Raw genomic sequence first — 16,262 nt, 5'->3', positions numbered from 1 at the left:
TTGTTGCGGAGCACGGGCTCTAGGCGCACGGGCTTCAGTAGTGGCTCGTGACTCTAGAGCACAGGCTCAGTAGTTGTGGCGCACAGGCTTAGTTGCTCTGTGGCATGTGGGATCTTCCCAGACCAGGGCTCGAACCCATGTCCCCCTGCATTGGCAGGCGGATTCTTAACCACTGCGCCACCAGGGAAGTCCACACACCAGTTTTTTATAAAACTTAAAAGCAATTAAACCATACAGTATATTGTTTAGGGATACGTATTTCTGGGATACATTTTTTTCTTGTAAGATATATACTCTTAGCAACTTGCAAATATACAATACAGTTTTGTTAACTATAGTCGGCATGCTGTACATTACATGCCCAGGACTTATTTATTTTATAACTGGAAGTTTGTCCCTTTGACCCCCTTCACCCATTTCACTCACCCCCACCCCCACCTTGACAACCACCAATCTGTTCTCTGTATCTATGAGCTCAACTTTTTTGTTCTGTTTTGTTTTAGATTCCACATATAAGTGAGATCATACAGTATTTGTCTTTCTCTGTCTGATTTATTTCACTTAACATAATGCCCTCAAGGTCCATCCATGTTGTCACAAATGGTAGGATTTTATTCTTTTTTTATGTCTGCATAATATTCCATTGTATATATATAAATATACCACATTTTCTTTATCCATTAACCCATTGATGGACACTTAGGTTGTTTCCATGTCTTGGCTATTGTGAATAATTCTGCAATGAACGGGAGGGGGCAGATATCTTTTTAAGTCAGTGTTTTTGTTTCCTTCGGGTGGAATTTCTGGATCATATGGTAGTTCTATTTTTAATTTTTTAGGAACGTCCATGCTGTTTTTTAAAGTGGCTGCACCAATTTAAATTCCCACCAATAGTGCACAAGGGTTCCCTTTTCTCCACCTCCTCACCAACACTTGTTATTTCTTGTCTTTTTTATAGTAGCCACCCTAACACTTGTGAGGCGATATCTCATTGTGAATTTGATTTGCATTTCCCTGATGATTAGCTATGTTGAACATCTTTTCATATAACTATTGACCATCTGTATGTCTTCTTTAGAAGAATATCTATTCAGATATTCTGCCCATTTTTAAATCAAATTGTTTAAAAAAAATTGTTTTTTGCTGTTAAGTTATATGAGTTGATAAAAAAAAAATTCCAGATAGTGGGAATGATGAAAGTAGGGTGGGTTGGGAGGATAGCACAGGAGGGGTTGACAACATTCCACCGCCCGATTGTGTGGAGGGCCTCCAGGCATCTAACTTTGTTATCATGCTTCATAACTTATATATTACAGATAATCTTTTTATGTAACAAACATTTCATAACAAAATCACTTTAAGTGAATGCTAAAATGTTAAAAGGAGTTCTCACATTTTCTTCCCAAGTTCCTCATGTTGGTCTTTACTCTGGGGACACACTTCCTACTTTGGAGACCACTAAGTTAATCAAACCACCAGATCACCAGAGTACTGCTCTGTAGCAGGCCCTGGTGCAGGTGCAGGGCGGCAGTGTCCCCTACCTCATGTGTGGGTGAGAGAGGGCCATAGTCAGGGTCAACTCAAGAGAGCCTTCCAGGAGGAGGCTATACCTCAGCTGCTATGGAAGCTCAAACAGCAGTTAGGCAAAATGTGGTGGTCAGGTAAGCAAGAAAGAAGGAGCAAGGGTCCAGGCCCCTGGCATGAGAGACCCTGGCAGCTCAGTGCCTGCTCTCTGCATCTTGGCTGTGAGCAGTTTGAGGACAGGCACTGGGCCACTCTGTCACTGCCATCCTGCACAAGGCTGGGAGCACAGCTCAGGAGGGCTCTCTGGGCCTTCTGAACCAGCCACTGCCCAGTTTCCCTGCCAATCTTCAGCAGAACAAAAACACTAGAGAGCAAGGCACAGGAGCCAAGAGGGAGGACCCCAGGCTCCGAGGGGCAGGGCAGGTCACCCTGCACACTCACACACCTAGACACCACCTGGGCAGGCGGATTTGGATATGTGCCTGGCTCTGATCCTCAGAGTTATCCATGATCTGGAGCCCTGATCGGGAGGTGCAATCCAGTTGTGACATATTTCCATGAGGATGGTTGAACCCTCCGCTTCCTTCACGTTTAATGGCAGTATCCATCAGTCATGTGGGAAGGCTCCCCAGCTCAGGAGTTCTGACAACCGGCTGCTCTGACAAACCCCTTAAGAATAAAACATTGCACACTTGGTGGTTTGTGTGAACGTGTGCAAAGGGGATTGTCGAAAGGGTTAAGGAGGCTGAGACGACAGTGTGTGTGACAGCTGCTCCCCTGATGTCAATTGCAGGCCCCCAGTGGCCTATGCTTTGAGAACAGATGTTTCTGCATAAATGCAGCTAAATTCTTTTAGCACTTTGGATGAAGAAAAGGACTTTAGGTGTCTGCATGTTGCAATTCTGAAATGTTTGCCAGGGAAAATGTACTTATATTTTGCAAATAGTGTGTAAGAAGAAGGAACAAGTTAGGTTATTGCACCATATATAACCAATTTCATGAGCAGAGTCATTAACAGCACATTGCATATAATAAATATGATCAGTGGCTACTCACCTTAATGAGGAATGCCCTCATTCCTTCCTGTGGCCATTTTCACCCCTGGCTCAGACAGGGAGGGCAGCCCAAGGTCACATGGCACCCAGACCCCCTGCGACTTTCAGGGAGAAAGTCACAGACTTTTTTTTTTTTTTAATTTTTATTGGAGTATAGTTGGTTTACAATGTTGTGTTACTTTCAGGTGTTCAGCAAAGTGAATCAGTTATACATATACATGTGTCCATTCTTTTCCCATGTAGGCCATTAGAGTATTGAGTAGAGTTCCCTGTGCTATACAGTAGGTCAGTTATCTATTTTATACATAGTATTGAGTATATGTCAATTCCAGTCTCCCAACTTATCCCTCCCCCCCGCTTACCCTCTAGTAACCATAAGTCTGTTTTCTACATCTGTAACTCTATTTCTGTTTTGTAAATAAGTTCATTTGTACCCTTTTTTTAGATTCCACATATAAGCGATATCATATGATATTTGTCTTTCTCTGTCTGACCTCCTTCAGTCAGTATGATAATCTCTAGGTCCATCCATGTTGCTACAAATGGCATTATTTCATTCTTTTTATGGCTGAGTAATATTCCATTGTATATATGTACCACATCTTCTTTATCCATTGCTCTGTCGATGGATATCTGGGTTGCTTCCATGTCCTGGCTATTGTATAGTGCTGCAATGAACATTGGGGTTCATGTATCTTTTCAAATTATGCTTTTCTCTGGATATTTGCCCAGGATTTGGATTGCTGGATCATATGGTAGCTCTATTTTTAGTTTTTTAAGGAACCTCCGTACTATTCTCCATAGTGGCTACACCAATTTAAATTTCCACCAACAGTGTAGGAGGGTTCCCTTTTCTCCACACCCTCTCCAGCATTTGTTGTTTGCAGATTTTTATGGTGATGGTCATTCTGACCGGTGTGAGGTGACCTCATTGTAGTTTTGATTTGCATTTCTCTAATAATTAGTGATGTTGAGCATCTTTTCTTGTGCTTTCTTGGCTATCTGTATGTCTTCTTTGGAGAAATGTCTGTTTAGATCTTCTGCCCATTTTTTGATTGGGTTGTTTGTTTTTTTGACATAGAGCTGCATGAGCTGTTTGTATATTTTGGAGATTAATCCTTTGTCGGTTGCTTCATTTGAAAATATTTTATCCCATTCTGTGGGTTGTCTTTTCATTTTGTTTATGGTTTCCTTTGCTGTGCAAAAGCTTTTAAGTTTAACTAGGTCCTATTTATTTATTTTTGTTTTTATTTGCATTACTGTAGGAGGTGGCTCCAAAAAGATCTTGCTGCGATTTATGTCAAAGAGTGTTCTGCCTATGTTTTATTCTAAGAGTTTTATAGTATCCAGCCTTATATTTAGATGTTTAATCCATTTGGAGTTTATTATAGTGTATGGTGTTAGGGAGTGTTCTAATTTCATTCTTTTACATGTAGCTGTCTAGTGTTCCCAGCACCACTTATTGAAGAGACTGTCTTTTCTCCATTGTGTATTCTTGCTCCTTTGTCATAGATTAGGTGACCATAGGTGTGTGGGTTTATCTCTGGACTTTCTATTCTGTTCCATTGACCTATATTTCTGTTTTTGTGCCAGTACCATACTGTTTTGATTACTGTAGGTTTGTAGTAAAACTTTTTTTTTTATGGAAATTCTCAAACACTTAAACATGTAAAGAATAGGATAAACATGAACCCCATGCATTCATCTCCCGGATCCCACACTGTTAGCTCACAGCCCATCTTCCTTTACTTGTACTCTGTCCTGTTAGGTGTTTAAAGCAAATCCAAGACACCCTATCATTTCCCCTGTCATAACTATGATATGCATCAAGGAACTGATAGGGATTTTATTTATTAGCATCATGCCATTGACACACCTAATGAAATTAATAATAATTTCTGATTATTATCTAATAGCCAGTCTATAATCAGATGCCCCAATTAATTCAGAAATATTTTTTATAGTTGGTTTGTTCAAATCAGGATCCTAGCAAGTTTCACACATTGCACTTGATTTTTATAACTCTTAAGTCTCTTTTATTCTATAAATAGTCCTCCCCCCCCACCTTTTGGGTTTTTTTAGGGGTTTTTTGGTCTTCATTCCATTGATTTCTTAGAGAAAAGGGGACATTTGTCCTGTAGAGTGTCCCATGTTCTGAATTTGGTCTCCTTCTGATGTCAGTGAACTTGTTTGCTATCCCCCGTACTTCCCTAACCAAGCAGTTTGATCTAGAGCAGCACTGTCCAGTAGAAATATCATGGAGCCCTATGGGTAATTTGAAATTTTCTTGTAGCCACATTAAAAAAGGTGAAATTAAGATTAGTAACACAACTAACAACTATGTTTATTTAACCAAACATATCCAAAGTATTATCATTCCAACATGTAATCAATATAAAAGTTACCAATGATATATTTTACATTCCTTTTTCATATGGTCTTTAAAATCAGATATGCACCTCAGTTTGAATATTGTGTCATCATAAATAACTAATCTGTATTTCAATTTCATAAAAATTAGTTGAAAAGTTGAAAAACATACTTAAATGTTTTCTAATAACTATTGAATATCACATTTTATAAACTTCTTTTTTAAACATGTGTATAACTGACGTACAGTAGACACTCATGACACATGTAAACATGTAAACACTCATGAATCCATCACCGCAATCAAAATATCCATCTAACTACTTTCACTCATCAAAATGATTTTAAAGTATATCTATGTTGTTGTGTGTATCAACAGTTTCTTCCCTTTCATTGCTGAGCAGGATTCCTGTTGGTTGGATGTGCCACAACTTGTTTATGTGGTAGACAGCATTCTAAGATGACCCCCAGGATTCCCACTCCTTGGGGTACATGTGCTGGATAATCCCCTCCCCTCGAGTGAGAGGGACTTGTGAATATGAGATTTTAGGCTATTAGGTTACATTATATGCCAGAAGGGATTTTGCAGATGTAATTAAGGTCACTGGCTAGTTGACTGTGAGTTAATGAAAAGGGAGATTATTCTGTGTGGACCTGACCTAATTGGGTTCTTCTGGAAGTCAGACAGGTTTAAAGCCTCTCCTTTTGGCCATGAAGGTGCAAACTGCCATGTTGTACAGAAGGTGGGTGGCCTCTTAGAGCTGAGGGCCTCAGTGCTGCAACTGCAAGGGATTGAATTCTGCCAGCCAGCAGTGAAGTAGGAAGAGGAACCTAAGGCCTAGATGAGATGGCAGCCCTGCTGGCACCCTGATTTCAACCTGGTGAGTCCTTGAGCGGAACCAAAATGTTCCAGGATCATGACCCAAAGAAACTGAGAGATAATTAATTTGTTTAAGTTTTCGGTAATTGTATTCTAAGTTTATGGTATTTGTTACAAAGTAATAAAAATCAAATACATGTATCCATTGCATCTGCTGATGGACATATGGGTTCTTTATGCTTTGGGACTATTATAAATAAAGCTGCTATGAACACTTACATGCAAATCTTTGTATGGATACCTGCTTTCATTTTTCTTAGATAAATACGTGGGAGTGGAATGGCTAGGTAATATGGCAAGTTCATGTTTAACTTTTAAAGAAACTGCCAAATTCTTTTCCAAAATGGTTGAACCCCATAGCAATGTATGGAAGTTCCACTTGCTCGACATCCTTGCTACACTTGGTATTGTCAGTCTTTTTCATTTTATCTGTTCTAATAGTTGTGGAGAGGGATCTCATTGTGGTTTCAATTTTCATTCCCCTAATGGCTAATTATTTGGACATCTTTTCTTATGTCTATTTGCCGTCTGTGTATCTTCTTTGATGAAATGTCTGTTCAGATATTTTGCATATTTAAAAATCAGGTTTGTTTCTTATTACTTTTTGAGAGTTCCTTACATATTCTGGATACAAGTTCTTTATAAATCTTATTATTTATTTTTATTTTTGGCTGTGTTGGGTCTTCATTGCTGCGTGCAGGCTTTCTCTAGTTGCAGCGAGTGAGGGATACTCTTCGTTGCAGAGCATGGGCTCTAGGCCCGCGGGCTTCAGTAGTTGTGGCACGCGGGCTTAGTTGCTCTGTAGCATGTGAGATCTTCCTGGACCAGGGCTCGAACCCGTGTTCCTTGCATTGGTAGGAGGATTCTTAACCACTGCGCCACCAGGGAAGCCCTGGATACAAGTTCTTTATCAGTAAGTGATTTATAAATTTTCCCCTTATTATGTGACTGTCATTTATTCTTTTCACAGTGTCTTTTGAAGAACAGAGTGTTTAATTTTGATGAAGTCCACTTTATCAATTTTTTCTTTTCAATTATGTTTTGGTGCTTAAGGAATTTTTACCTAACCCAAGGTTACAAAGATTTTTCTCCCATATTTTCTTCTAGAAACTTTATAGGTCTTAATCTGTGATCCATTTTGAGTTAATTTTTGCTTACAATGGGAAGAAGGTATCAATATCAGTTTTTTTGCATCAGATAACCAATTGTTCAACACCATTTATTGAAATGACCATCTTTCTTAACTGAATTGCATTTACATTTTCTTAAAAAATCAATTGACCATAAACTTGTGGCTCTGTTTCTGGCCTCTCTATTGTATTCCAGTGATCTCTTGGTCTATCTTGATTTCAGCACCCCACTCTCTTGATTACTATAGCTTTAAAATAAGTCTTGAAGACAGGAAGTGTAAGTACTCCAACTTTGTTCTACTTTTCCAAAGTAGTTTTAGATGTTCTCATTCCCTTGCATTTTGAAATAAATTTGAGAATCAGCTTGCCAATTTCTACCATCTATAGATCAATTTGGGAGAATTGACAAGAATATTGAATTTTCTGATGTATTAACAGCCATTTATTTAGATCCTTAATTTCTCTCAGAAATGTTTTATACTTTTCCAGGTACTCTTGCACATCTTTTCTCAACTTTAGCCTTCAGTACTTTTTTATCTATTGTAAATCATATTTTTAAATTTCCATTTTCAATGTCTTGTTGCTGGTAAATAGAAATGCAGTTGATATTTGTATATCGATCTTGTACACAGCATCCTTGCCAAACTCATTTATTAGTTACAGTGCTTTTAAAGGAATTTCAACATAGATGATCACATCATTTACAAATAAAAATAGTTTTATTTCTTCCTTTTCAATCTGGGTGCCTTTTATTTCTTTTTCTTACCTCATTGCACTAGTGAAACCTCCAGTACAGTGTTGAATAGAAGTAATAAGAGTGGGCATCCTTGCCTTTTCCTGATCTTAGGGGGAACACATTCAGTTTTTCACTATTTGGTATGATATGAGCTGTAGGTTTCTCACAGATGCACTTTATCAAGTTGGGAAACTTCCTTTCTATTCCTAGATGGCTGAGCGTTTTTAATCAGGAATGGATTTTGAACTTTGTCCAATACTTTTTGGCATCCTTGAGATGATCATATGGTTTTTCTTTTTTAGTCTGTTAATATGGTAAATTACAAAGGTTGTGTAACCACAACCTCTATCTAGTTCCAAAACATTTTTATTACCACAAAATAAAACCCCATACCCCTTAAGCAGTTGCTCCCAACTCTGCCCTCCCCCAGCCCCTAGCAGCCACTAATCTGTTTCTAGCTCTGCAGATGTACCTATCCTGGATATTTCATATAAATGGAATCATATAGTATGTGACCTTTTGTGTCTGGCTTCTTTCACTTAACGTTTTTGAGGTTCATCCATGTTGTAGCATATATCAGTACTTCATTGCTTTTTATGGGTGAATAATATTCCATTGTATGTATATACCACAATTATTTATCCATTCATCTGTTGATGGACTTTTAGGATGTTTCCACCTTTTGGCTATTGTGAATAGTTCTGCTGTGATCATTCATGTACAAGTATTTGTTTGAGTACCTGTTTTCACTTCTTTTAGGTATATAACTAGGAGTAGAACTGCTGGGTCTATGATTAACTCACTGAGGAAGCACCAAACTGTTTTCCATAGCAGCTGACCATTTTACATCCCCACTAGCAATGAACAAGGGTTCCAGTTTCTTCACATCCTCACCAACACTCATTACTTTCCGTTTGTTGATTATGGCCATCCTTGTGGATGTGAAGTGGTATCTCATTGTGGTTTTGATTTGTATTTCCCTAATGACTAATGATGTTAACCACCTTTTCATGTGCTTGTTGGCCATTTGCAGATCTTCCTTGGGGAAATGTCTGTTCAAGTAATTTGCCTGTTTAGTTTTTAAATTGGGTTGTTTGTCATTTTGTTGTTGAATTATAGGAGTTCTTTATATATTCAGGATACTAGACCTATATCAGACACATGATTTGCAAATATTTTCTACCATTCTGTAATTTGTCTTTTTAGTATTCTTTATTTTATTATTATTATTTTTTTGGCTGCATTGGTTCTTTGTTGCTGTGTGCGGACTTTCTCTGGTTGCAGCAAGCAGGGGCTACTCTTCGTTGCAGTGTGTGGGCTTCTCATCACAGTGGCTTCTTTTGTTGTGGAGCACAGGCTCTAGGCACACAAGCTTCAGTAGTTATGGCTCGTGGGCTCTAGAGCACAGGCTCAGTAGTTGTGGCACACAGGCTTAGTTGCTCCGCGGCATGTGGGATCTTCCCAGACCAGGCATCAAACCCGTGTCCCCTGCACTGGCAAGTGGATTCTTAACCACTGTACCACCAGGGAAGCCCTCATATTCTTTATAATGCCATTTGCTGCACACAAGTTTTTAATTTTGGTGAACTCCAGTTTTATCCATTTGTTCTTTTGTTGCTCACACTTTTGGTGTCATATTTACAAATCCACTGCCAAATCTAATGTCATGAAGCTTTCCCCTTATGTTTTCTCCTAAGAGTTTCTTACTTTTAGCTTTTATATACAGGTCTCTGATCCATTTTGAGTTAATTTTTGCATATGGTGCAAGGTAAGGGGTCCAACTTCTTTTGCATTTGGATATCCAGTTATTCCAGCACCATTTGCTGAAGAGACTGTTTTTGCCCATTGAATGATCTCAGCACCCTTTTCAAAAATCAACTGGCCATACATCTATGGGTTTATTTCTGGACCCTTGATTCTGTTTCATTGATCTGTATGTCTGTCCTTATGCCAATACTGCACTGTTTTGATTACTGTAGCTTATAGTAAGTTTTGAAATCAGGAAGTGTGAGTTCTCCAGCTTTGTTTTCACAATTCCATATGAATTTTAAGATGGGTTTTTGATATCTGCAAAAACGGCCATTGGAATTTTGGTTAGGATCGCATTAAATATATAGATCACTTTGAGTAGTATTGCCACTTTTATGATATTAAATCTTTTAATCTATGAACATAAAATATCATTCATTTTATTTAGGTTTTCTTTCATTTCTTTTCAACAATATTTTATAGTTTGCAGTGTACAAGTCTTTTACCTTCTTGGTTAAATTTATTCTCAGATATTTTCTTCTTTTGGAAGCTATTATAAATTGTATTCCCTTACCATCACATCAAAAAGAGTAAAATACCTAGGAATAAACCTACCTAAGGAGACAAACACCAGTACTCTGAAAACTATAAGGCGTTGATGAAAGAAATAGAAGACGACACAAACAAATGGAAAGATACACCATGTTCTTGGATTGGAAGAATCAATATGGTCAAAATGACTATAATACCCAAGGCAATCTACAGATTCAATGCAATCCCTATCAAATTACCAGTGACATTTTTCACAGAACTAGAACAAAAAGATTTTAAATCTATATGGAAACACAAAAGACCTCAAATAGCCAAAGCAATACTGAGAAAGAAAAACGGAGCTGGAGGAATCAGATTCCCTGATTTCAGACTATACTACAAAGCTACAGTAATCAAAGAGTATGGTACTGGCACAAAAACAGAAATATAGGTCAATGGAACAGAATAGAAAGTTCAGAGATAAACCCACGCACCTGTGGTCAATTAATCTACAACAAAGGCGGCAAGAATATACAATGGAGAAAAGACAGTCTCTTCAATAAGTGGTGCTGGGAACACTAGACAGCTACATGTAAAAGAATGAAATTAGAACATTCTCTAACACGATCCACAAAAATAAAATCAAAATGGAATAAAGACCTAAATATAAGACCTGATACTATAAAACTCTTAGAGGAAAACTTAGGCAAAACACTCTTTGACATAAATCACAGCAAGATCTTTTTGGAGCCACCTCCTAGAGTAATGAAAATAAAAACAAAAATAAATAAATGGGACCTAGTTAAACTTAAAAGCTTTTGCACAGCAAAGGAAACCATAAGTGAAATGAAAAGACAACCCACAGAATGCGATAAAATATTTTCAAATGAAGCAACCGACAAAGGATTAATCTCCAAAATATACAAACAGCTCATGCAGCTCTATGTCAAAAAAACAAACCACCCAATCAAAAAATGGGCAGAAGATCTAAACAGACATTTCTCCAAAGAAGACATACAGATGGCCAAAAAGCACATGGAAAGATGCTCAACATCACTATTATTAGAGAAATGCAAATCAAAACTGCAATAAGGTATCACCACACACCGGTCAGAATGACCATCATCAAAAAAATCTGCAAACAATAAATGCTGCAGAGGGTGTGGAGAAAAGGGAACCCTCCTACACTGTCGGTGGGAATGTAAATTGGTACAACCACTATGAAGAACAGTAGGGAGATTCCTTAAAAAACTAAAAATAGAGCTACCATATGATCCAGCAATCCCACTCCTGGACCTATATCAGAGAAAACCATAATTCGAAAAGATACATGAACCCCAATGTTCATTGCAGCACTATACAATAGCCAGGACATGGAAGCAACCTCTGTCCATTGACAGGAATGGATAAAGAAGATGTGGTACATATATACAATGGAATATTACTCAGCCATAAAAAAGTATGAAATAATGCCATTTGTAGCAACATGGATGGACCTAGAGATTATCATACTGAGTAAAGTAAGTCAGACAAAGAAAGACAAATATCATAGGATACCACTCATATTTGGAATCTAATTTTTAAAAATGATACAAATGAGTTTATTTACAAAACAGAAATAGAGTTACAGATACCGAAAACAAACTTATGTATACTAAAGGGGAAACATGGTGGGGGGAGGGATAAATCAGGAGTTGGGGTGAACATACACACACTACTATATATAACATAGATAACCAACAAGGGCCTACTGTATAGCACAGGGAACTCTACTCAATATTCTGTGATAACCTATATGAGAAAAGAATCTAAAAAATATATGTACATGTATAACTGAATCACTTTGCTGTACACCTGAAACAAACACAATGTTGTAAATCTACTATACTCCAAGAAAATTTTTTTTAATTTAAAAAATAAATAGGGACGTCCCTGGTGGTCCAGTGGTAAAGAATCCACCTTCCAATGCAGGGGATGCAGGTTCGATCCCTGGTCGGGGAACTAGGTTCCCACATGCCGCAGGTCAGCTAAGCCTGCATACCACAACTGCTGAGCTCACATGCCTCAATGTGAGAGCCCACGTGCCGCAAACTACAGAGCCCACGCATTCTGGAACCCACGCACCACAACTACAGAGCCCACATGCCCTGGAGCCTGCAGGCCACAACTAGAGAAGGGAAAACCCACACGCCACAGCTAGAGAGAAGCCCACATACTGCAACGAAGAGCCCGCGCACTGCAACGAAAGATCCCACATACCTCAACGAAGATCCCGCATGCTGCAACTAAGACCTGATGCAGCCAAAATAAATAAATAAAAATAAAAGAATAAATGTAAAAAATAAATTGTATTTTCTTAATTTCTTTTTCAGAGTGTTAATTGCTAACATATAGAAAAACAACTGATTTTTGTGTCTTGAGCTTGTATTTTTGCACCTTTACTGAAAATTTGTTTAATAGCTCTAGTAGTTTATTTGTGGATTCTTTAGGATTTTGTATATAGGGGGTCATGTCATCTCTCAATAAAGATGGTTCTACTGTTTCCTTTTAATTTAATGCCTTTTATTTCTTTCCCTTGCCTCATTGCAGTGTCTAGCATTTCCAATACAATATTAAATAGCAATGGTGAAAGCAGACATCCTTGTCTTACTCCTGATGGGAAGGCTTTTAACAACAGTTTCAATTTCTTTGATAGATATTGGGCTATTCGGGTTATCTGTTTCTACTTTCATGAGATTTGGTAGTTTGTATATATTAAGAAAATTTTCCATGTTATCTATTGTCAATTGTCAATTGATTGGCATAAAGTTGTCCATGGTATTTCCTTATTATCCTTTTGATATCTTTAGAACTTGTATTAATGTCACCTCTCTCATTTTTGATATTGGTAATTTGCATATTCTCTCTTTTTTCCTGATTAGTCTGTCTAGAAGTTTATTAAATTTTTTTATCTTCTCAGAGAACAAGATTTTTGGTTCATTGTTTTGCTGTATTGTTTTTCTGTTGTATACCTCATTTATTTTCTGCTCTGAATAGTATCATTTCCTTTCTTCTGCTTACTTTGGGTTTCATTTGCTGTTCTTGTTTCTTAAGGTAGAAGCTGAGGTCATCAATGTGAGTATATGATTTGAGATCTACTTTTTTTCTAATATAGGCATTTACTGCTATAAAATTTCTTCTAAGTACCACTTTAGCTGCATCCCACATATTTTGATATGTTGTGTTTTCATTATGTTCAAATTAGAATATGTTTTAATTCCTTGATTATTTTTTCTTTCACCCGTAAGTTATTTAGAAGTGTATTATTTAGCTTCCAAATAATTGGGGATTTTCCAGATACCTTTGTTAATTATATTTAATTCAATTCCTTTTTGGTCAAAGAATATACTTTCTGTGACTTGAGTCCTTTTAAATTTACTAAGACTTGTGTTATAGCCTAGAATATAGTCTATCTTGAATGTGCATTTGAAATGAATGTGTATTCTGCTGTTCTTGAGTGTGCATTTGAAATGAATGTGCATTCTGCTGTTCTTGTATGTTCTTCTGTAAACAGCAATCAGTTTAAGTTGCTTGGTAATGTTGTTCAAGTGTTCAATATTCTTCCTGATTTTCTGTCTACTTATTCTGTCTATTATTGAGTAGGGGGCATTAAAATCTCAGCTGCAGTTATCGATTTTCTTCTCACAGTTCTATCTGTTCTTTTTTTTTTAACATCTTTATTGGAGTATAATTGCTTTACAATGTTGTGTTAGTTTCTGCTGTATAACAAAGTGAATCAGCCATATGTATACATATATCCCCATATCCACTCCCTCTTGCGTCTCCCTCCACCCTCCCTGTCCCACCCCTCTAGGTTGTTACAAAGCACCAAGCTGATCTCCCTGTGCTATGTAGCTGCTTCCCACTAGCTATCTATTTTACATTTCACAGTGTATTTATGTCGCTGCTACTCTCTCTCTTTGTGCCAGCTTACCCTTCCCCTCCCCTCACCATATCATCAAATCCACTCTCTACATCTGCATCTTTATTCCTGTCCTGCCCCTAGGTTCATCAGAATCATTTTTTTTTAGATTCCATATATATGTGTTAGCATACGGTATTTGTTTCTCTCTTTCTGACTTACTTCACTCTGTATGACAGATTTTAGGTCCATCCACCTCACTACAAATAACTAAATTTCGTTTCTTTTTATGGCTGAGTAATATTCCATTGTATATATGTGCCACATCTTCTATAGCCATTCATCTGTCGATGGACACTTAGGTTGCTTCCATGTCCTGGCTATTGTAAATAGAGCTGCAATGAGCATTGTGGTACATGACTCTTTTTGAATTATGTTTTTCTCAGGGTATATGCCCAGTAGTGGGATTCCTGGGTCGTATGGTAGTTCTATTTTTAGTTTTTTCAGGAACCTCCATACTGTTCTCCATAACGGCTGTATCAATTTACATTCCCACCAACAGTGCAAAAGGGTTCCCTTTTCTACACACCCTCTCCAGCATTTATTGTTTCTAGATTTTTTGATGATGGCCATTCTGACCGGTGTGAGATGATATCTCATTGTAGTTTTGATTTGCATTTCTCTGATGATTAATGATGTTGAGCATTCTTTCATGTGTTTGTTGGCAGTCTGTATATCTTCTTTAGAGAAATGTCTATTTAGGTTTTCTGCCCATTTTTGGATTGGGTTGTTTGTTTTTTTTATATTGAGCTGCATGAGCTGCTTGTAAATTTTGGAGATTAATCCTTTGTCAGTTGCTTCATTTGCAAATATTTTCTCCCATTCTGAGGGTTGTCTTTTGGTCTTGTTTATGGTTTCTTTTGCTGTGCAAAAGCTTTTAAGTTTCATTGGGTTCCATTTGTTTATTTTTGTTTTTATTTCCATTTCTCTAGGAGGTGGGTCAAAAAGGATCTTGCTGTGATTTATGTCATAGAGTATTCTGCCTATGTTTTCCTCTAAGAGTTTGATAGTGTCTGGCTGTACATTTAGGTCTTTAATCCATTTTGAGTTTACTTTTGTGTATGGTGTTAGGGAGTGTTCTAATTTCATTCTTTTACATGTAGCTGTCCAGTTTTCCCAGCATCACTTATTGAAGAGGCTGTCTTTTCTCCACTGTATATTCCTGCCTCCTTTATCAAACATAAGGTGACCATATGTGCGTGGGTTTATCACTTGTCTTTCTATCCTGTTCCATTGATCTATATTTCTGTTTTTGTGCCAGTACCATACTGTCTTGATTACTGTAGCTTTGTAGTATAGTCTGAAGTCAGGGAGCCTGATTCCTCCAGCTCCGTTTTTCTTTCTTAAGATTGCTTTGGCTATTTGGGGTCTTTTATGTTTCCACACAAATTGTGAATTTTTTTGTTCTAGTTCTGTGATAAATGCCAGTGGTATTTTGATAGGGATTGCATTGAATCTGTAGATTGCTTTGGGTAGTACAGTCATTTTCACAATGTTGATTCTTCCAATCCAAGAACATGGTATATCTCTCCATCTACTTGTATCATCTTTAATTTCTTTCATCAGTGTCTTATACTTTTCTGCATATAGGTCTTTTTTCTCCTTAGGTAGGTTTATTCCTAGGTATTTTATTCTTTTTGTTGCAATGGTAAATGGGAGTGTTTTCTTAATTTCACTTTCAGATATTTCCTCATTAGTGTATAGGAATGCAAGATATTTCTGTGCATTAATTTTGTATCCTGCTACTTTACCAAATTCATTGATTAGCTCTAGTAATTTTCTGGTAGCATCTTTAGGAGTTTCTATGTATAGTATCATTTCATCTGCAAACAGTGACAGCTTTACTTCTTGTTTTCCGATTTGGATTCTTATTTCTTTTTCTTCTCTGATTGCTGTGGCTAAAGCTTCCAAAACTTTGTTGAATAATAGTAGTGAGAGTGGGCAACCTTGTCTTGTTCCTGATCTTAGTGGAAATGGTTTCAGTTTTTCACCACTGAGGACGATGTTGGCTGTGGGTGTGTCATATATGGCGTTTATTATGTTGAGGAAAGTTCCCTCTATGCCTACTTTCTGGAGAGTTTTTAATCATAATTGGGTGTTGAATTTTGTTGAAAGCCTTTTCTGCATCTATTGAGGTGATCATATGGTTTTTCTCCTTCAATTTGTTAATATGGTCTATCACATTGATTGATTTGCATATATTGAAGAATCTTTGCATTCCTGGGCTAAACCCCACTTATCATGGTGTGTGATCCTTTTAATGTGTTGTTGGATTCTGTTTGCTAGTATTTTGGTGAGGATTTTTGCATCTATGTTCATCAGTGAT

The 16,262-nt window shown here is 37.4% G+C and overlaps 1 protein-coding gene across 9 annotated transcripts in view; it reads left to right on the top strand.

Moving 5' to 3' along the window:
* Positions 1-16,262, top strand: part of RASGEF1C (RasGEF domain family member 1C) — a 97,404-nt gene that overhangs the window by 9,991 nt on the left and 71,151 nt on the right. The window lies entirely within an intron of this gene.

The sequence above is a fragment of the Orcinus orca genome, chromosome 3 (genome assembly GCF_937001465.1).
Source record: "Orcinus orca chromosome 3, mOrcOrc1.1, whole genome shotgun sequence".
NCBI lineage: Eukaryota > Metazoa > Chordata > Mammalia > Artiodactyla > Delphinidae > Orcinus > Orcinus orca.
This window is presented reverse-complemented; position numbering and strand designations above follow the sequence as displayed.